This window comes from Plectropomus leopardus, chromosome 3 (genome assembly GCF_026936395.1).
Source record: "Plectropomus leopardus strain MGB_pleo_1.0 chromosome 3, ASM2693639v1, whole genome shotgun sequence".
NCBI lineage: Eukaryota > Metazoa > Chordata > Actinopteri > Perciformes > Serranidae > Plectropomus > Plectropomus leopardus.
The window spans coordinates 15,911,594-15,926,052 of NC_142178.1; the positions used below are offsets into that span (position 1 = coordinate 15,911,594).

General features: G+C 38.6%; 1 protein-coding gene across 1 annotated transcript in view; it reads right to left on the reverse strand.

The window, feature by feature from the left end:
- Positions 1-3,970, reverse strand: part of gcgrb (glucagon receptor b) — a 56,621-nt gene extending 52,651 nt beyond the window's left edge. The window contains exon 1 of the mRNA XM_088075715.1: positions 3,634-3,970. The gene's annotated coding sequence lies outside the window, so the exon portion shown is untranslated. The remainder of the gene's footprint in view (positions 1-3,633) is intronic.
- Between the last annotated feature and the right edge of the window lie 10,489 nt (positions 3,971-14,459).

Here is a 14,459-nt window from a genome sequence, read left to right on the forward strand (position 1 = left end):
GTCTTTGTAAGTGCATTGATCGAAAAAAAAAGTTAAGCCAGTGAAACCTTGAAGCTTTTTGACAATAGTGTTCGTGTCAGGAGGAAGAAGTTAATGGGAAAAAGACATTAGCTTACTTCCTCTGCTTTCATGTTTTGAAGACCAGCGTCTGTGAATCAATATCTGTCCATTGTAAATGTCCCCTGTATGTACACTGACCCATCCTGACCAAGCAAATCAAATCTCCAGCCATCATACCATTACAAAAGAGTGGTCTGATGTCTGAGGACACCATGGAGCCCTCAGGCAGGACAACTTAGGATATTACTTACTACCTGGAGAGTGAAAGCACAGAAGGGGGCAAAAGGACACAGCGTAAAAGAAGGGCTCTAGTGCAAACACAAGCACAAACTTGGAGAAGTTTTTACAGATCAAAAGAAAACCCTGAAAATTAGGTCTGCACATTATATAGATAGATAGATAGATAGATAGATAGATAGATAGATAGACTGACGGACTGAAAACGTTTTTATCTTATTAGAGAAAACAGATTCTTACAAAGTTTGCCTTTGGGGGCATACTTTGCTGTTAATGACAAACTTAATCGCAATGTATCGCAGTTTATTGTTTCATAATACTCAGCAACATGCTCTCATCCTAAGTCGTCACATATCGCTGCTTTGTCAGTGGACTTTCACATCTACATATGATGGGCAAGGTATCCTCCTGCGTCTGCTGTTGACATTACAGTACGCTGGAACCAATGCTGCACATCAACAAAATCTAGTGGTTAGAATTAGGCAACACAAGCAGGTGGTTAGGTTTAGAAAAAAAAAACATCATGGCTTGGCTCTGCATTCCTATGGGAAGCGAAGTACGGCCATTGAAAGTCCTGGGTTTGCTGGACCCATCCATCATCCCTCCATACCAATCCTAAAGGGATCTTCTAGCTCATTATATTATGTTGTTACTGGCAACGTTTCAACCTGACGCCGCCCAGAGATAGGTGCCATTTAGCTGTGTAATGAACTAAAGCCACCCATCCACATATCATACTGCCACCCTGGTTACCAAACAGCCGACGAGATAACATGGCAAAAGGTTCCATCCGGCCCCATTGCAAACCAGCAGTGTATCAAGACGCCATGAAAGGTGGCTTTTTGCATTGGCGTCTGACAGTGAAATTACTGAAAAAGTGGCTGTATTTGACGACTTCAGAATGAGATTGGGCTGGCATATAGCAAAATATTAAAAGTCACAATAACTTTAGATTGTGACCTAAGATTTGAGAACATATCCTGGGGCCTCTGGGGATTCCCATCCTTAATATTGCACTCGGTGAGATGGAGTATCAGTTAAAACATGCACATTTTTGGTGCCTTTTGTGCTCAGTTCAGTACTCAACTTGTTCAACACAAGAATGTTGGAAATAATTTCCTTTAGTTTTTAAATTCAGCAAATTCACTAAAAATCAGAAAGGCAGAATTGAGTACACTTTCTGTTTATTTATCACCAGTAATGTCCTTATCACAATATTTAACAACATTATTGCATATTGCATATTTTCCTCATGTCATCCAGCCCTGCTTTTGAAATCTGGACGACAGGGATGAATGCAAAGTTCATGGGACAGCCCCCAATGGACAATCACATCAGCCTCTTTTATCCCCTTTTAAAGCAGAAGACAATTTTCAAATGGCCTCAGATGAGAGTCAAGGTGAACTTCTCAGAGAAACCTGTCAGTAAGCTGCAGACTGTTGAGGTACAAATGCATAGCCTTTATAAAAAAATATAAATATCCTGAATGCACCAGCTGAAATTATACAAAGCCAATAGCAGGCATGCATGTAACAGTTCTCATTGTTTTGTTTCCACATAGGACTTTTCATTTACTTCTTGTTAATCTGATGATTGCTTCCTTGATTAGATGTTTCCCGCAGCCCAAAGTGGTATGTTCAGCTTGTTTCACTCGATCATCAGTTGCAAACTCAAAAATATTCAGTTTGCTATCATGAATTACCAAAAAAAGCCTCAAATCAGCACGGCTGGAACCAGTAAATACCTAATATTTTGTTGCTTGTCACATACATTAATTATCAAAATGGTTTCAAATGAATGACTAATTGTTTCAGCTCTATGATAACAAAATCATAATTGTATGATCTTGATGTAATAAAATTTGCATTATTATAGCAACCACCACAGGCACACAATTAGTCCCTTCTATAGGGATATAACATTGATTTATGTCTAATGTGGCCTCTATAGGCTACTGTAAACAAACTGTTGATGACTGCAGGGCCACTTTCGGCCCCTAAGGGCATATTACAGGGACTCTGGTTGCAGCTGCATGAGGCTATAATAATTCTTCTGTGCAGATGTCAACTGTGAGAAGCAAAATAACTGGCGGATGTTATAATGTCTGCTTATTCTAGATGATTACCCAGCGTAGTCTAGCACGTCCGCAGCGATAACAAGACATTTAAGAAAGGAAATTTGTTGAGATTACAAACGATTTGTTCCATTTTCGTATGAAAATGACGCCAGTTGTGTCATGTTCACACAATAACCACTGAGCAATCAGGTTAAAGTCAAACAAAATCATCATGTAACCAGATTTCTGAAGCACTTCATATCACGCAAACCGTATCTTTATGGAGCCACAAAAATACTATCATTATAATAAGCACCTGCATCTGCATATTCATGGATTTGCAGAAAAAAAAACAGAGAAAGCAAGAGAGAGTGATGGACAGATGAGGGGCAAAAATAAGTCATACTCCAAAGTTCTCATAATTCAATTCCAGCTGATCATATGCCTCTCATTCACCGTGAGCAAATAAGCTGTAACACGCAATGCAGTATCCATGGAGTCATATTCTGTGCTCTGTCTTTCTAATCGCCTCATCTGATGTCTCAAACATCCACTACTACTTATCTGTCCCAGACATCTAAAAGCAAATTGATCAAATCAGATCACGTTTGTTTGTCACATACACAATCATACACAGTCTACAATGTGTAGTAAAATTATTAATGCCTATAGCTCCAAGAAGCAACTAAAAATAGGGGGGGGGGGGTAATATAGAAAGATTTTTTTTTTAAAAGGAAAGAATGACACAATGTATCTATACATTTCAGAGAAACTGTACAGTGAAACAGTATTACCAGAAGGTCTACATTTCGAATATTATATACAAGGGATGACATTATGGACCATGTGTCATGACTTATGGATCAGCTGAAGACCACAAGCAGATAATAAGACAAAGTAAACTTGACTTGCTGTTCATTTAGATTAAACTACGCCAGAGCAGTTGATTGTAGAAAGAAAAAAATAATATATTTTATCAAAGTCTAGTTCCTTCAGTACTATGACAGGACTATGACAGCACACACACACACACACACACACACACACACACACACACATACACTATAACTATAGCTCGTGAAGAGCCCCAAAAGTTGGGTCTGCACTCTCCTCCAGAATAAAAGTGTTTGAACCACCGGGAGAAAAAAAAGAAGAATGAACTCCTCACATTGTCATCAGAAAGTTAAACCGCCAACCAACATCTTACTCTTCTAACAGTTAACAGAAACAGGGATATAGTAAAGATGAACAGAAAAAAGATAAACAAAGTGACTTCATACCTAAGCGTCCAGACCTCCTCGCGCGCCCCTGGCTCCCCCACACCGCCCGCTGCTCATCTCGCGGCCCGGCCCATCACCGCAGGTACAGTCCCGAGCGCACAGCCCGCGCGCATCACCGAGTCCAGAGGTAAAGAAAATTAAACAGTGCGCTGAGGATGAAAAAGAAATAAGAGAGAAAAACTGGATTTTTGAGTTGTCAACTTTTCCTTTGTTCAGCTACGTTTCTGTCACAGCTCACTTTTATTTCTCTGTCTCTACAAATCACTTTTCTAAATGAAATCTCGCTCGTGCTGAAGTGGACTGAATGAGTGCTGAATGAGTGTGAATGGTCCGCTGTTGGTGCTCTGAGCTCCCGATTTCTGTAAAACCAGTCAGACTACAGAGGGAAACTTCCGGTGGGAAGTTTCAAAATACAACTCAAAAGGGTGAGCGTGTAGATGAAGCGCAGTCAAAATAAGTGTGTCATTAAATGTTTCATTTATGATGTAAAAAGCCTGACTGGCATTTAAAGAACACCACTGTTGAATTTGAATTTTTACAATCTCCCAGTGATAAACGCCATGAAATAACCAGAAAAAAATGGCGCACAAGTTTTTTCTTTTTTGATCTCCGGTAACAATAAAAACTATATACTATAATATATAAAGAACTTCAGCTTTAAATGGCTATAAATGTCATGTAGCCAATATGTATCTAAATTGCCTGAAAAAACAGCAAAGCAAAGTCTGCAAAAATGCAGCTGTTGGAAAAAAATTCTACAATTCTACAATTCTACAATTTCATTTAGCAGACGCTTTTATCCAAAGCGACGTACAGCACAAGCAAGAATTTAGACTTAAGGAAAAAACCCTTAGTAAGTGCAAAAAGTGCTTCAGGTGTGATTGGTCACAGGTATTGCCGTCTAGTGGCAGAAGAAGTGCCGCACAGCCGCAATTGAGTTTTCAATTGTCTCTTAAAAGTAGAAAGGGACTCAGCAGAACGCACAGTTTGGAAGTTTGTTCCACCATTTGGGAACAACAGAAGAGAAGAGTCTGGCTAGAGATTTAGAGCTGTGCTGGGCTGGAAGCACCAGGCGTCTTTGATGATGATTACAAAAATGATTGCAAATGAAAAATGATTACAAAGCAGAGTGCCTTCATCTAGCCTAAGTAATGATAATATGCCATTAGTGTAAAATATGTTAGATATAATTGACACCTAGCCTAAAAGTACTGCAATTATGCAGATCTGCAGAAGGCCCTGTAAATACATAAACATGTCTGGGTGTAGCTATGTTTTTTTAAAGCTACAGTGTGTATGTTTACATCAAATGAAACACCAGACATGGAGGCATTAACAAAGTCTTTGTTATTGCAAATGCATTGATGAATGAGGAAAATAATAGGCTATACTTGGCAGCTGTCAGGACTGAGCACAAACCAGGAAGAGAGCAAACAAATTCTTAACAGAATAGTCAAGAACGCAGGAATGTTTGAAACTCACAACACCATCCTTGAATTTTGCCTTGAAATTCTTTCCTTCTGCTGAAACTCAGGGAAATAAAGGTTAGTTTGTTCAAATAATCATCAATTCACTCTGATGAATCAGGCCCCCCTTCTTCTGAAATTAGTCTGTCATTGAGACAGGTTTTGTTTCAACAACCTGCATCGTTCTTTTCCATTAACAGACCTGCTGGACTAAAGCTCAACTGTCTTTTAATGATATGTTTGTCCATACATATAGATTTTACAGTCGTGTGTTGTCTTGCTGGATTTGGGGGTGTTTTTTGCTTTTATTTTGAAAAACTAATCGCTAGACTTCCTGAGATAATATTCCTAAATGCGGTTAGCTTTATCCAGGTCGGTTCATTGACTAGGTCAGTCATTGAATAATTTCCTATCTGATTTAAGGAAAACAGTGTTGGCACCCTCATAGTCCAGAGGAATTTGATAGGAAGTATCACGGTGTATTATTTGGTTATTTCCTGGCGTTAAAAAGAAAGAGATTGCTGGATGATTAATAAATACAACCACGGTGTATAGGAAAAAATGCAGAGGTAGGAGGAAGAGCAGGGGGAATTGAAAAAATCACTCTCAGGCAGGTGTGAGCTGCAGACAACAACAGGTCGACAGAACCCGCTGCAGAATATTTGCTGTTTAAAAAAAAAAAGATTGAAGTAAAGATTACTATATTTTTGGTTCCATTTTTTCAATGCAGTACTGCGGTAAGAAATCAAATATAAACCTGTGGACTGAAGAGACTTCTGAAGCATGAAAGCTGATGGCTGCCTCAGTTGTTTTTGTTTTGATCTGTCTGCCTGCTGTCCCTGCCTCCAGCGTCTTCTCTCTTTTTCGCTCATGGCCCGTGCACTTCTGAGAAACTTCACTTCAGACTTTCCCTTCTCTACCTGTCCACCAGATGACCTCCTTCCGATCCTGGTCACCTGACTCCCACACCCCCCTGCTCAGCTGCTCACATTCCCAAATCACCCTCACCTGCTGACACACCTGCCTCACATTCCCAAATCACCCTCACCTGCTGACACACCTGCCTCACATTGTCTCATTAGTTCTGCAGTGTCTGCTACCAGCTCATTGTTTGTCATGTTGTCAATGACCATGTTTAGATGCACAAAATATTACATTTTTTTGCCCTTTCTCCAAAAAGGACAGTATTCTGGTTGTTTACTATGGATATTGAAAACAAATATTCCACTAATATCTCTGCATACACCCTGATTAACATGCTTTAACTTTTATTGTGTCAAATTTTGCTTCTTTGAACCATTCCATCTTTTTTAGTCCATCAACCGTGGGCCATGGATGTAGTAAGAGACCTGGATACAGTGCTGAAGGCTTGACACCAAGACACCTTTGGAGGTTGCTATGTGGTGCAAAACAGCTCTTTCTCAGGGGCATAAAATTACCCTGATGACTGGCGCCTCTTCCACATCATTAAACCAATGTAGAGAAATCTCACTAAAGACCAATTTGGCTACCTATGATTTAGCACTCTGAAGACTTGAATGGGGATAAATGAATTCAATTGTGTGGCTCTTCTAGACTTTGCAGATGTTATTGGAGCAAATGGATTAGACCTGATAGTAAAATGAGGCACTTTGCTGGGGTTTGATGCTCAAAAGAAATTATCCCACTCATTTACAGACACCTTTTTCCCTATGTAAGTCTATAGGAAAACCTCTTTCTGGGCCCCAAAGACATTACATGATGGATTAGGTGGTTGTAATCCCACTGTTTTGTCACTACAATGATTGACTTTAAAGCCCAACATACTTCCTGGGGGCCTGGCATAGACAGGCTAGACACTGTGTGTCACAAACAGCAGTAAAAGCCCAAGTTGAGATCCGTATTCTGAATGTGCTGTATGAATGCCCCTAAAATCCCACGTCTTTATCGGAAAATGTAACATTTAAAATGAAAAAATAGAATTTTTCCATGGTCCATATCAAATTCAGAATATTGTGATATTCAGAATAATAGTGGAATATAGGTGTGCATGTTAATGTAGTCACTAAGTTGTGCACCGTTTCAGTTTTCTCTGTTGCTGATATCTGCTTCCCATGTTTGGCCCTGCTGACTGCCTTGCCCCACTGCACGTTTGCTTGTTTGGACTGCCTTCACATGCCTGACTTTTCATTGAACACTAGTTTAGTAAAGGCTTTTTTCTTCAACTCCGGTGCCTCCTTGTCTGCGTTTCGTTCTTCAGTCCTGTTGTTTCATACACATCCGTGGTACACATGCTGATAAAGCAATGAGACTCGTGAGGGAAACGATAGTAGAAACCCTGTTAGTCTGTTATCTATTTGCTGAGTACAATCCCATGACTTGCAGCTCTGTAAACTGGCTGCATGTCTCAGTATCACAGGATTATCAGGCAATATAAAGAGGAAAAAGAATTGAAATGTATGCAAGTTTAGGCTTGCCAAGATTAAAATAAAATCACCCTAACAGATATTCAAATCAAATTTTCTGCAACAAAATAATAAAACAGAATGAAGTCAATATACAGGAAGGCAATCCAGACACAATTTAAAAAATGAGGAATTACATCAAAACAAGGATTACATCAAAAAGCCTTTAGTGGTTAAATCATTAAATGAGTCTACATGTTGAAATCACTGCTAGTCTTTGTCAGGACTTTAAAAATGAATGAAATCATCTTAATTATTATTTTATTTAACTTTTTTCTTTGTTAATATTTTTTGTTGTACATGATGTAAATTACAAAATATCAGTTTGACCAAATCACAGCATGGCTTATAGTGTACTTATTGCCCTGGTATTAGGCCTGTTAATTGCTTATAACTGGCATCAGAGTATATAATCATATTTTCCCTTTATTTTAAAATACACTATAAGGTGGTATAACCCATTGCCATATATGTCATTTTCTTGTCTGCTTTTATTTTTTACGGATGAGTTCTTTAAATATGTAACAATCTCCCCTGTCCCTTATGATTTTCCATTATTATGCTACTCTGCATTATTAAAAAGACCATGCTATTCATCATTACTCAGACAGATTTATTTCAGGGTCAGTGGCCCGTAATTGACAGCATAACCTCATTGACCAGGAAGAAGCAATAGGATAAATTGAAAGATGCTGTAAAGTATGAATGGATAAGAGCGACGCAGCTCAGCTCTATCAGAGTGATGAATGACACAGAGAGTGAATGAAGCAGTGAGCCCTTGCAGAACAACATTTTACAGTTAAATTACATGCAAACTGTAAAGAAATCATCTATTACATTTCACAAATGCACCTACTTAGTTCCCCTTTATATGAAATTAGCTGTGAAAGCACACAGGTTTACAGTGCAACACATTATTATTTATAATGCACATTTTGGATGTGTTAACCCTTTCACCTGAAAATAAGTGGTTTCGGTCAGTAGTATTAAACATGGCAAAACTTTCTGACTGCTTAAGTTGCTCTCTTGGATGTTGTACATCTGTCCTATGTTATTTCTACATGACATGGCTGGAGTGAAAGTGGTTGTTAAAACCCAGAATTTTTGTAAAACAGAATTTTTACTTGGGTGGACTCTAATCAGCCTTAATTAGACTTATAGAGGGTCAGACTGTTGAGAAAATAACATGTTTTAGCACCATAATCCTCATTATGGAAAGGGTGTGACTAGTGAGGCTTTTTTGGGCATACACGATAGCAGGACACTACGCTGACGAGCCCATCATAGCTGCCACAGCCTCTGAATGAGAATCAGAAAAGGCTTCAGGATTCACTGGGTGTCAGTTTTGCTGGTGCCTGGAAATGTATATGAGAATCCATTAATCTGCGGCCCAGCGCAGCACGCTCAGATGAGATCTGATCTCAGGTCACACGCTGAACAGTCCCTGTAAAAGACATTATTGTCTTATAGCCTCTGCCTCACTCTGTGTCATATTGCTGGTGGTCTTTATGAAAAATGCAATTCAATATCAGAGTGGCCCCTGAACTCGAGCTGTTGCAGCCTCGTATGTGCTTAACACAGACCAGAAGCATTAAAAGATGATCCGCTAACGTAGGCTCTTTAGCACACACAGTTTGACACAGAAATGCAGAGAACAGCATCCACATGTCCAACATCATTTGCGTACACATACCTGTACAAATGTACAAACACACACAAACATATGCACATATGATGCCAATGTACACATTTAATTCTATGTTTTAACTACACAAGACAAAATGACGCACAGGGATTCAAGATGTAAAATCGGATTAGATTTTAAAGTTTAGACAGAGTTGAAAGCAGTAGAAATTTGACAATGTCTGTTTTTCTAGTCAGCTGACAGTATTTTGTTGAATGAACAAAGAATTCATTTACTTCAGCCATATATATATATATATATATATATAGAGAGAGAGAGAGAGAGAGAGAGAGAGATCTAATATTAATGTAAGTTATGAGTCTATGAGAAAAAGAAAAGAAAGACCCACTGACATCTGATTTTTGCGCCAGTTGTTGCTAATTCATTAAAGTGATCACTGCAAAGCTCTGTGAACAGACTGACAGCTCTCATCTGAAGTTGGCAGTCATGTTTTGAGTTCATAAAGATGAATCTAGGCCATTAATTTGTAAACACTGTGCAGATGGCAATTGCAGATCTTCAAAATAACGAAACTCTTTGTTACCATCTGCTCAACTTGATTAGTTTATTTCTAATTTCCCTGACTAACTGAGACAAATCCTCCTTTGATTTTGTGTCTGTGAATATGTTTGCTTTTAAATGTGAGACAGAGTAAAAAAAAATGAGACCGTCCTCGTACTCAAAGTCTGAGTGCTGTTTCTTAAATTAATTCTTCAAAAAATAATTAAAAACTGCAAGCTGATGAAAATTATCTGCCAGATACAAATTCACAATTTTCTCTGAAAATGGTTACAAAGTTACATGTATTAGTGAACTTGATGAGCAGATAGTTTCCTGTTTACACATCCAGCAGATAACATTAGCAATAATCTAGATTTGCGTTTCTGTCTAATGTAAGTGTTGACTCTGGTTTGGTGTCCACCAATATATTTCTGGCCCTGAATTATGCTAAAAAAAAAACTACATTAAGCTGAAGAACTGCAGTGTCAAGTGATAATTCTCATTGAATTTGTCACAAGCATCACTATTTGCATTATACATGATCATTTTATGTATTGCTGATACAAGAGGATTGATTAAAGCAGCTCTAAGATGTAGCAGTTATGGACACGAAGACAAGATACAGTGAGTTACATCGATGATACCGCCAAAAGAAATATGAGTGTGCATCACTGCAGTACACTGACTCCATCCCCCACCCCTCCAACCACTGACGATGTTAAAGTCCACACTGATAGGATTTCTGTCCCTTGACAATGGAAAAACAGAAATCATTGAATACGCCTCAATGGTCATAATCAACCTCACCCTGATGTTTCTTCCTCCTGAGCACCTTTGATTTTCGTCACCAGCTTAACTGATATAAGCAGACTTAAATCCTTTTCCCTGTTCTGCATTGATGTATTTATCCCGTCATAAAATCTATTCATGTTTCTATGCAAACGGTATTCAACAATATGGATAAAAACACCCGGAGTTGTCTTGTTGGTTGTTGTATCCTAAATGTCCTCAAACTTTCTTAAACTTACTGTCAAAAAACCTGTGATTATTACTTCCCACCTACAAATTCAATAATTCCAATTAGTCCTGATAAGCTCTCTTTGCTAAGTCCAGAGCTGGGAATCTGGAAATGCAGTTCACTTTGGCCTTGCAAACAAAGATGATTCATATAAAGATGCTTTGGAGATCCATCTCCAAATTTAGATTTTGCCTCCTTCTGGCTGATCTCAAGTCCCCATGAGTATGGTCATTATTGGGATTATAAAAATAATCAGCTGTACCGCCACAAACATGCACATCGCACACGATGCACAGGGCATCTAGTGCCGGAGTGTGCACTAAAACAGCTAATGACCATTAATCATAATCCTAATGATGAACTATATAAATTTAAGATGAGGCACAGCCACAATAGGCACCATTAGACCATTAAAGGAAATCAAACCATTAAAGGAAATTAATCATGTCAGAGGGTCATTAAATTAAGCAGTTATACTAAGGACAGCAACGTGGCCAATTTTTGTGTAATTGTTCATGTGTAGATGTCTTTTTGTGCTGTAGTTCAGCAGTGAACAATGAATATATATTGTGTCATTTTTCAGAACCACTCCTTATTTCAATCATATTTATTGTTCTTTCTTTCATTCTTCCACTAACTACTTAACCATTATTATCCAATATATACTAACCTTGGGAGAGCAAGGTTTAGGTACCATGCATCATTTAAATGGAATAAACTGCAAACTGCCTTCAAACTTTTGGTCACCTTGAAGGTTTTACAACTTGAAGGGTTTTTTTTCTCCAAATGATTCTTGCAGTGGTTTTCATTTATTCTGCAGAATTTACTTTATTGTGACTTTACACATTGAACGTGTATGCTGGTTAAGTGAGTGGGTTTTTTTTAAAATGTAAATATGTTCTTAATGAGACTATCTGATTTATAAAAAAAAGTTACCAGGCAAGCACACAGTTTGCCCTCCAGCAAAGCATGTCTGATACTTCCTGTGGCTCGGGTTTATAAATATAAATGTATGCAAGTTAAAAATAGATAGATAACTAATGAAAACATTTTAATATATTCAAAGATGCTTTTAGGCCCAGACACACCAAACCAACATCAAAGAGCAAGGAGAACTCTTGCATCACCTCACGTTGACCGTGTTTCAGCCAAAAAGTTGTACTGAACACATCGAAAGAGGACAGCCAGTGGCCAACTAGTGCGTAAATTCTGCGCCTGCCTGAGAGGAGAATACTCTCCAAACCATAAGGCTATGGTAGTCTGTATTCACCATTCAGAGAAGGAAACCAAAAGACTGACAGGGAGCGAGGACACTACCAGTTGGCACATTAGCAACATAACCCAACAGGATATTTATCATGCTCTAGCAAGCAAGAAAACAAACAATCATAAACTGTTTCTGCTAAAGAACTAAATGGTTTTCCTGATATTTTGTTTGTTTTATATCGAACGTCCTCTCGACCTTTGCCGTTTGTTTGTTTGTTTTTCTCTTATTTCTCTAGTCAGGGTGTAATAAAGACCTAAATAAACATAATGGAACTAATATTTAATAATGTTGTAAAACTTCATAGTGAAAGTTTCCCCCAGCAATTACTGTGTGGAGAGAAAAGAGCGCTTAAATATGCATACATTTCAAATTATGCAGACCTTCTTAAACTTGTCCGAAACACTTCATTACTGATTACTGTAATAACAATTACAGATGCATGTGTTCACTTGCTGATTCAGTTAGTTAAAATTAATGTTGTATAATGGGTTGGAGCTCCATTGAGGCTGCAAATGTACAGGATCCAGATTTATGTGCTACACCACTGCATGTGATAGCATGAGCAGGAGTGAGTAAGCAAAAGAGAAACAGAAAAATATGACTCAAAAGCAGCCATGATCTGCAAACCCCTTTTTGGATGTATAAATAAGTATTCCTGAATAAAGCTTGAAAAATGATAGCACCCCATACAACTGACGCCTTCTCTAAGGAAGTCAAATGGTGCTTTTGAACCACTGTTTCAGGTTGTTTCCATGCAGTTTAATGCAGTTCCAATCCATTATTTTTGCCTTGAACATAAAGCAGCTGAATCTGAAACCAAACAGACATGAATGGGAATCATTATATGCATAAATGCAAATGATCTGTGCATGTCTTTTTCTAACTAGCTTATATTCCCCCCACTCCTAACATTTATAAGAAATATGGTTTTAATAGTATTTTCTGCATTGCTTCAGTGCCCTGTGAGACAATGTGGCAGCAATCTGCAAGTCCACATTTCACCAAACACATCTTGCATCACTGTCACACAGACAATAAAAAGAAAATAAACATGAACCATGAGTGGACATGTAAGGATAATGAAAATGTGAGTAAAATGAAGCTGGAAGGGAAAGAAAAACAACATATTGAAGTTATTCATGGAAGATTCACAGACACGTCACTTCAATTACACATAAGACAGAAACCTAATTGAAGTCAGCTTGCGTTCATAGATCAGGCCTGGATATCCTTTCACACAGCCACAGACATGTGTGCACATATATATAACGCCCTCAAAGACATAAGTTTCCTTTACTTGTCTTTACTCCCAATCTCTCTCATCCTTCCTGACACTCTCTCTCACCCACATCTAAAACACATACACACACACACACACACACACACATACATACACACACTGAGTTATAAGTGTCACACAAGAGAAAACAGGTAATTACACCACACAGAGACAATTTGTCTCAAAGGAGAGCGATCAGTGTGTGTGAGGCTGTGGGTCAAGAAGGATTATCTCCCTGGCCACAAAGCACAAAGCCCGATATTTATCTTAATGCCGCTGATCAGAGGAGAAGTCATTCTGATCCGAGCTAACGACCACACACCCCGCCTGCCTGCATATACACACACATACACAACACACACTTCATGCCGGCGGCAAACATCTGCAGCTCCCCCCTTTTGTCCCACAGTCAGTCAGAGGGTGAGTTATGATCAGTCACATATTCCTCCCAGCAGAAATGTAATGGGAGTGCGTCAGACAGAGAATTTTCTTCTTGTTGCACACCCAATTTATAACACTGTTGGCTAGAGGCATCAGTCGAATTGGTCCTGATGAAGTCATGCAAGTGTGAGGTGAGGTATGTGTTCTAGTTTGTTTGTGTGAGAGAGAGGTGGAGAGAAACAATTCAGTTACACACTGCCCTCTTGTATTTCTTATACTCTGATACAAGCCCATTTCCACTTGTGTTTTTGGAAACCAGTCGCCAGAAGAAAATGTTGGCATTGTAAATTTCTGCAAACCATGAATACATTGTATTTGCACATTTCATACAGTTGTTGTCGGGTGCAAACCTCATAGCTCCACATTTCACAATTTTTGTTTTTTAACATAAATTAATTCTATTGGTCCCCCTCTGCGTCTATCAGTGGGTCTTACCATTTCTTAACCAATGAAGTGTTTCTAAAAAAGCTTGTGACTAAACCTATCTCCATTTGATCCTTTTAAAAACATAGCATTTTTTCCTAATTCTGGAAAATAACAATTTTGGAGATGGGACGTTTGTGCAGCATTATGTACAATAACAATATTTCTAAAGTGATGTGATTTAAGAGCTGACTTGGAGGGGACAGTGGATGGCATGTCACCAAGGCGAGACACTTGGCAAATATGGTCACTTCTGGCTCCAAAAAAACATCTGAAATGCTAAACTCAAGGCTTCAAAGTGAC